Raw genomic sequence first — 9,536 nt, 5'->3', positions numbered from 1 at the left:
TTATATGGACTAACTCTCGACCAGATAGTTATGCCCTCACCTTTCTATATTTTCTAGTTTGGGGATTGGATGTAAAGGAAATAGGAAGCTAAATATCTCCATCATATAAAAGATAGAGGATCTTAAACTTTCTTTCTACACAAGTTGTCCTAAAGCCTAATATTTGTATTGAACAAATAACTAGGATTATAAACAGAACTCTATACAGAATAAACTTGATATGGATGACCAATTATCTCCAACCACCCCTAAGGTTTTCCCTGAAAAGATTGTAACTTGATCTCGTCTATTCTTGCTAAAGAGATGATGGCTGTTTTGGTCACTGGTCTGTGGAGAGGGGAAGAGTGTCAATACAATCATGAATGCACGTGGTTCCTGATTTGGGTAAAATGTTCTGAGATATTTGAGCTCCATTTGTGATGTCCAGCATAATTATACAATGTTTTCCTAAAATATATGGGGAAAGACAATTACAAGTTGAATCAAAGCAGTATTCCAGTTATCCCCATCTAAACACTTAGTTGTTAAAATTAAGAATAAAATGGAAATTTTGAGAACATTCTTGTCCCTAACATTTCTAGTACCCAGGAGTACAAGTAGAGGGCTACATACAATAGGTCTAAATCATTAAAAATTATAAATCAAGCTAAAAATAAATAAATTAAATAATTTAATAAATGTGTTCTATCCACTTTCCTTGACAAAAATTTTTTTTAATGTATAAAGCAATGTGTTTTATATGACTGAAAGTTAAACAGCAAAAATGACTGGACTTAATATTGTGTATTTGCATGTTCTATTGATGGACTGGTGATGTTTGGATGAGGTATAAGATAAAGAGGTACATAAGTATAAATTATCATACACTTATTCTATATATTTTATTTTTTTTCAGGAAAATCATTAATTATAATGTTATATTTAATTTGAATTCTGTTGACACTAATAGCAAAATAGACAACTTCTCTTGAATCAATGTATTTAGTTTTTTGTTTAAATTTTTATCATGGAAAAACCCAAATGTTTACAAATGCAAATATAAAGAATTCCATGTACCTATCATCCAGCTTCAACAAGAAATTAACTCTTGGTCACTGTTTATCTATACTCCCCAACTCTATCCAATTATATTGAAGCAAATCCTAGACATATCACTTTATTCATGAATGCATCAATATGTATCTTTAGAAAAGAGGACATCTTGGGCTTCCCTGGTGGCGCAGTGGTTGGGAGTCCGCCTGCCGATTCAGGGGACCTGACGGGTTCGTGCCCCGATCCGGGAGGATCCCACATGCCGCGGAGCGGCTGGGCCCGTAAGCCATGGCTACTGGGCCTGCGCGTCCGGATCTCCGCAACGGGAGAAGCCACAGCAGTGAGAGGCCCGCGTACCGCAAAAAAAAAAAAAAAAAAAAAAAAAAAGAAGACATCTTAAAAATTAACCTTAATACTATTTTCACGTGAAAAATAGTTCCTCAATAGTAGATGTTTTTAAAATTTGGTTCAGTAGAATTGGAGAAATTTTATTCTGCTGAGGCAGTAGCAACTGAAGTTGTCAATAAAATTTCTAAATCAATATTTATATTTGGAAATGAACCATGAATTTTACATATTACGTTCAAACATTTCAATGCGGTTGCAATGATAATCATTATTACAGAAGATAATAGAAATTTTTAATTTTATCATATAAATCCTATCACATGATTTTTTTCACCAGCCTTTAAGCAATATCTATATCCATAAAGTGCTAAGTTCCTCTTCCAAATTTTTAAATGTTGGGATATAATTAAAAAAACAAAAAGAAAAATATGTGGTTCAATTTGTTCAAATCTCTCTTCATAGGAGACTATACCTCACTTAGAATGTTTAGGAAGTAGTATATATATGCGTGTATATACACACACATATAAATTTATATATATTTATACATATGATTATTATATAGATATATATTTGAATTTGAATGTCTTCATAATCATGCAAACATTTTTATTTCCGTGTTGCAATTTTCTTTTATTTTACTGGATTATCACTTTTGTTGTATGTGTCACATTTAGTATCTTTCTATTTAGGAAAATCATTTTCCCTAAAAAGTTTTTAAGTATTTTAAATTATTCAAAAAGTGAAGTAGGCAAACTTAGATCTGTTTGTATCTTTTGTAAATGTTTGCTAACATCATTAATAGCAAGCAACAGTCAATACCAAATAACTGTGGTTAGCACAAAATAAAAAATATTTTCCGCCATAGACCATAATTCCTTATTTATCTGAGAGGATCTTCTGTTGTTTCACTTAGCTATCCTAGTACAGCTCACTCTCTTGTCTAAATTAAATCTAACTGCTCTAACAGTATTTAAATGGCATCTCCATTTTTAACTCAGAGCGGCTGTGAGGTCAAATTTGATGTGTTTAATCAGGATGATCCATTTTGGCTCAGATCCAGAAAATATTGTATATAATCTCTGAATCACTCCAAAGAATGTTGTTGCTATTGTCAGAGATGAGGCCATATCTTCTAGGAACATGTTGATAGATACTTAATAAACTTGTATGCGTTTGTGTTTATGATATGCAGGGCTCTCTGAGGCAAGGGCTCCTCTTGCTTGAGGCTAATATTGGCATTGCAGACTAATAATAAATGTATGTATTAATACGTTATAATATGAATGTGCTAGATTTTTTGAAGTGCTTTCACACTTATCATGTCTTTTGACCTGCACAATAACCTGTGGACTAGATAGAGCAATTAGAGATGAGAAACAGAAGTCTAGAGAGGTTAAGTGATTTACCTAAAATTACACATCTAATTAGTGGTAGAGCTAAGAGTAGCACCTAGGTCTCCATGCACAGGTCTTTCTGTTGCACTATGTTATACCATGTTGCCTCCTTAATGTTTCTAAAACAAAGAGACCTGGCAGTTGGACAAGTTACATTGCAACACTTTTCATTCCTTAAAACCCTTTGGATTTTAGAAGAGAAAACAAATATAGGATGATAAATGAAAAAAAGCCATGTGCTCTTTCATATCTGATAAGTCCATGTGGGATCAATATATATTTATTGACCAGTGTTTCAGAAACTAGAGATTTCTCTCCTTCCAGGCAAAGGTTCACTTGAGTAATACAGACTAAATCTTTGGAAGGGTGAGGATCATATTCCTTAACCTACACATAAGGTACTAAGGACAGCTCTGAGAACATAAACTTTGGGAACATCTTCTAAGAGCCAGGGATTTTTGGAATGCTACTTCTTAATGCAATATACAGCACCTAGAGGTACAAAACATTAGTACAAAAGTGAATGTAATCCTCTTTTAATCATGCAAGCCAGATTTCCTGCTGATTTTCCTGTACAGTTTGCTCAGGACTGCCTTGGTGCCTCTGCCCTCTGCTCATATAGACCCAAGACTTCAAGTGCTTGATGAAATACTTTTTTTAAAAAAATAAATTTATTTATTTATTTAATTTTGGCTGCTTTGGGTCTTCATTGCTGTGTGTGGGCTTTCTCTAGTTGTGGCAGGCGGAGGCTATTCTTTGTGGCGGTGCCTGGGCTTCTCATTGTGGTGGTTTCTCTTGTTGCGGAGCACGGGCTCTAGGCGCGCAGGCTTCAGTAGTTGCAGCACGTGGGCTCAGTAGTTGTGGCTCGCAGACACTAGAGCACAGACTCAGTAGTTGTGGTGCACTGGCTTAGTTGTTCCGTAGCATGTGGGATCTTCCCGGACCAGGGCTTAAACCTGTGTTCCCTGCATTGGCAGGCGAATTCTTAACCACTGTGCCACCAGGGAAGTCCTTGAAATCCTTTTTTTCTCTCCAATTCTTAGCACTTTTGAATTTAGGATGCATCTTATGGTCAATAGCATCTTTGATGAAATAGAACATAGTGAGCTGTTAATGATGGTTACCTCTGGTGAGTTCTGTATTGCTTGCACTCTCTACAATAAGAATGTATAATTTTTATAATGAAAACAAATTTAAAAAAATTTTAGACCCCAAATCCTATGTGGTTTATACACCCTATCTCTAATACTTGAAGAATACCAAGGATGTAATAACAGTAATTAACATTTCTAAGGTTTTATATTCATAATGGATTTTGTAAGCCCTTACATGTGAGCTGTAGGCTTGATACTTCTGAGATATTCCTCACAGCAGTCAACTGTGAATTATCCACGATGGAAACACTCCTTAGAGCTCCCTGGTACTCACCATATTGTATTGTTTTTTGTTTTTTTTTATGGTACGCGGGCCTCTCACTGTTGTGGACTCTCCCGTTGCGGAGCACAGGCTCCGGACGTGCAGGCTCAGCAGCCATGGCTCACGGGCCCAGCCGCTCCGCGGCATGTGGGATCCTCCCAGACCGGGGCACGAACCCACGTCCCCTACATCGGCAAGCAGACTCTCAACCACTGCGCCACCAGGGAAGCCCACCATATTGTATTGTAATTGTCTGTTTCTTGGTCATTTTTTCCACCCGGGTGAGAGCTCCTTGAGGGCAAGAACAGTGTCCATTCATTTTTGTGTCTCCAGCGCCTAACACAGAGCCGAGACTATCAAGTTAGTAAAACAAATGATTGAATGAAAGACCTGTACGTACTCAATATTTTTTTTGAGTGTTATTTCCACCTACACAATTTAACAGTTTACCTCTGGAGATGGTAATGATTCTCTGCTAGGATATGACTTGTTCTTTTTTCCTTTGTGGCTGGTGAATGCAAGGCACAAGCAGGAAGTGTTGTTTTTTAAAAGTGTCCCTGTATTCTCTCCCCAGGCATATACAGCTTTAGCTTTCTGTTATCAAATTTGTTAATCTACCTAATTCTTGTGTAAGCAGGTAAAGAAAATTACTTTCCAACTTGATACTAAATTAAATATCTTACTGAGACAGGTTGTGAGTAGGGGAAGTTTAAAATATTTTTTCTTATTACTTAAATCAGAAGAAAAAAATTTACCAATGAAAATTTCTCATCTGGTTTCTAAATTATGGTATCATGTTTATATGGAGGAAGTCTATTTGGGAGAATGTTCTCAGTTCCTAAAGCTCAGTGATGAAGGACTGAGCTTTTTTTTTTTTTTTTTAATAAAATTTGGTACATGAATAAAAATAAAAATATTTGGCAACTCATGCAGTGGGAGAAAACATGCAAATCATATCTTTGACAAGGGATTTACTCCCAGAATATATAAAGAACACATACAGCTCAATACTATCAAAAACTCAGACAATCCAATTAAAAAATGGGCAAAGGACTTGAATAGACATTTTTCTAAAGAGGATAAAACAGATGGCCAATAGGTACATAAAAAATGCTCAATATCACTAATAGCAGGAAAATACGAATCAAAACCACAATGAGATACCACTTTACAACCATTAGAATGGTTCTTATATACGTATAGTATATAAGAAAATAACAAGTGTTGGTGAGGATGTAAGAGAAATTAGAACGTTTTTGCACTGTTGGTAGGAATGTGAAATGGTGCAGCCTCTGTGGAAAAAAGTATGGAAATCCCTCAAAAAAATTAAACATGGAATTATCATATGATCCAAGAATTCCACTACTTGGTGTATACACAGAAGAATTGAAAGGGGGGGACTTGAACAGATTTTTGTACACCAATGTTCATAGCAGCATTATTTACAATAGCCCAAAGGGGGAAACAACCCAAATGTCCACTAACAGATGAATGGATAAACAAAATATGGTTTATATATACAATGAAATATTATTCAGTCTTAAAAAGGAAGGAGATTCCAATACATGCTACAACATGGATGAACCTTGAAAATGTCATGCTAAGTAAAATAAGCCAGACACAAAAGGACAAATATTGTGTGATTCACTTGTATCACTATTTAAAGTAGACAAATTCATAGAGACAGAAAATAGACTGGTGGTTGCCAGGGGTGGAGAAGAGGGAGGTATGGGGAGTTATTGTTTAATGGGTAGAGTTTAAATTTTGAGAAGATGAAAAAATTCTGGAGAAGGATTATGTTGATGGCTGCACAACATTGTGAATGTACTTAATGCCACTGAACTGTATACCTAAATTGGTTGAAATGGTAAATTATTATATATTTTTATGCATAATATATATTTATATATATAACAACACACAAAAAAACTTGACATTTACTTAGCATTTTTTAAAAAGCACTTTCACTTGCAGTAACCTCACAACAACCTTGATAGGCAGGGCAGTTATTATTCTCATTTTACAGATAAGGAAATAAACCTTATTTGGTTTAAGTAAATAGCTAAGGGACACAAAACTAATAGGTGTCAGAGTCAGAATTAGGACCCGGAACCCCAGTCCCTTGCTCTTTCTTCTATACCAAACTGCCTTTCACAGAAGTGTTCTTGAACCCTGATAATTGACACTGACATTGAATTCACTGGCAAAGGCCCAACTTTCACTTGGAATGCACATATAAAGCCTGATTCCAAAGAACAGTCTTGAAAGGGCTTTCTGGAGAATGTGGGCAAAACAACAGGCACAGAAATCATTAACAACATGTACCTTTCCCCCATCACAACAATAATATTGTGAAGGGAAAGACAGAAATATGAGAACTGAAGCAACAGTCAGGAAATGCTCAATTGTTAATTTATTATCACAGCTCTGGTTCCTTTCTAAACAATTCTTTTTTTTTTTTTTTTTTGCGGTATGCGGGCCTCTCACTGTTGTGGCCTCTCCCGTTGCGGAGCGCAGGCCCCGGACGCGCAGGCTCAGCAGCCATGGCTCACGGGCCCAGCCGCTCCGTGTCATGTGGGATCTTCCCGGACAGGGGCACGAACCCGTGTCCCCTGCATCGGCAGGCGGACTCTCAACCACTGCGCCACCAGGGAAGCCCCCTAAACAATTCTTAAGGGGCAATGCCTTGTTAGACTGGGATTTTTATTTTGTCAAATATTCTTTAAAGTTCATTTGTAGTCTGTAAGATAATGCTTGAGAATGTTTTTAGTGTGGTTAAAAGGAGTTTTATAGTTGCCACGTAATATAATTTGACCTGTATCTGATAGCCTCTTTGAAAAATAGTAATGATTAAAAAAAATACAGACGTGAAGAATAACAGACTTTTATTATACAACTGTGTGTTTGCATTGTTAATTCAGTCCCATTCAATCTTTCCAGTAAATTAATTACTGCTAAGAATCAGAAGGGACCGAAAAAGCAAAAACTGCAGAGGAGTCACAGCCAGCTGTTCTTTAAAAATGGAATGCTGACTTTTATTTTTAAGTATTCAACAAACAGTCCTGAAGCACATCCTCAAGAATTTTAATCATAGGGACTTTCCTGGTGGTGCAATGATTAAGAATCCACCTGCCAATGCAGGGGACAAGGGTTCAAGCCCTGGTCTGGGTAGATCCCACATACCGTGGAGCAACTAAGCCCATGCGCCACAACTACTGAGCCTGCACTTTAGAGCCTGCGAGCCACAACTACTGAGCCCGTGTGCCACAACTACTGAAGCCCAGGCACCTAGAGCCCGTGCTCCACAAGAAGAGAAGCCAGCACAATGAGAAGCTCGTGCAACACAATGAAGAGTAGCCCCCGCTCGCTGCAACTAGAGAAAGCCCGCGCACAGCAATGAAGACCCAACTGCAGCCAAAAATTAAATTAATTAAAATAAATAAAACAAAACAAAACAATGTGAATGTTCTTAATGCCACTGAACTGTACACTTAAAAATTATTTAAAGAAAAAAAGAATCTTAATCATATATTGTTGGTGGACTATGAAGTTTTGTTTTGTGTACTGGAGAAGAAAAATGTCTCATAATATTAATATAGTCTAGTGTTTTCAGGTTGTTTTTATGGCAGGATGACAGCTGAAATTTTGTGGTGGCAAAAAAGTTTGGAAATTTAAAATATAATAATAATTATAGAAAGACACCCCCCCCAAAAATTCAAAATTTTAATAGTGATTTCCATGGAATATAGGGGTGATTCTCCATTCCCATGTGACCATACTACTCCTTTTCAGTATTTTCCATATTGTCTACTATGAACATGTCTTATATCTATAGTGGAGTAAAATAAAATTTATTTTAAAATAATGGTAATCTTGCAGGCCAGGTCACTGGGCAGTTGTCTTTTTGATTAAAATTAACTGAAAGGAATCAAAAGTTAAACAATGTGTTCCCTGGCTTTCAAAGGGAAAAATATAATATTAGAAGAGAAGAGTGAGGCCCAATAGAGTTAAGGGCTTGGGTTTAAGTTCACCCAACTGGCCAGGAACAGAACAACAAGTAAACCTGAACTGCCCTGCTAGTAGGGAGGTGGTTTAGTGGAGAGGATTGGTAGTTCTACACAGCCTACATTCTGCCTGGTGATTCTGATATACTGGTACACTGTATTTATCTATGGTTTGATAAGCTTGCTTGTAATTAAAGAAACTCCTATATCACAGAAATACAGTTCATTGACTCTGAAGCATCTTTTGGATTAATGATTTAAGGTCTTAATTCATGGACTGCAAATGAATCATGGCTGCAACCACAATGAGTTTCCACACGCATTTTGTAAAATTAAAGTATCATTACATCTTATCACCTACGTGTGTGTTTTCACAGTACCTATCACCAAGGATGTCTTACTGGTACATTTGGGACCCCTCCACTCATCTCCAGTCGCATTTCAGTTATGGCCTCATTTAGCCTCTTCCTTCTCTTGGTTTAGTTATTGCTAAATCCTGTGATTGTAGGTCTTAGTTTTGATTGTAACTCTCACTTCCTTAAAGTTGGCTGCTAGTTCCCTTTACATGACACATCAGATCAATAACGATATCTACCATTTATTGAGTTCATACCATGTACCAGTCACTTTATACCTAATATTTCTCATCCATGACATAAATTCTGACTACTTCTGCAATTTCATTGTCAACTGTTCCCTGATTGCACCCTATATTGTAACTCAGAAGTCGATAAACTATAGTCCAAGGACTAAATCTGGCCTGCTACCTGTTTTTGTATGGCCTGTGAGCTAAGAATGTTTTTTTACGTATTTAAATGGGTGAAAAGAATCAAAAGATGAGTAATACTTTGTGACGCATGAAAATTATGTTAAATTCAACTTCTAGTGTCCATAAATAAATTTTCACTTGAACCCAGCCACTCTCATTCATTTAGGTGTTGTCTATGGCTGCTTTTGTGCTATGATGGCAGAGTTGAGTAGCTGTGACAGAGACCATATGACCCACAAAATATTTATCTAAATATATGTCTAAATGTTTAAAATATTTATCTGGCTCTTTACAGAAAAGTTTGTCAACTCCTGTCTAACTTAACCAAACTACTTTCTGTCCTTACCTTCTTGTCCTCATGTATGTTTTTCCCTCCATCTGGAATGTTTTCTTTTATTTCTTTATTCCTCTTTAGTCCCTTTTATATCCTCATTCTCTCTGGGTGATTTTATCCAAACCCATGGTGTTAAATTTGATCTATATGTTGACAGTGCCCAAATTTATGTCTCCATACCCAACCTCTGTCCTGAACTCCAGACCCAAATATACAACTGTTTGATATCTCTAATT

Source organism: Lagenorhynchus albirostris, chromosome 13, assembly GCF_949774975.1.
Source record: "Lagenorhynchus albirostris chromosome 13, mLagAlb1.1, whole genome shotgun sequence".
Taxonomy (NCBI): Eukaryota; Metazoa; Chordata; class Mammalia; order Artiodactyla; family Delphinidae; genus Lagenorhynchus; species Lagenorhynchus albirostris.
This window is presented reverse-complemented; position numbering follows the sequence as displayed.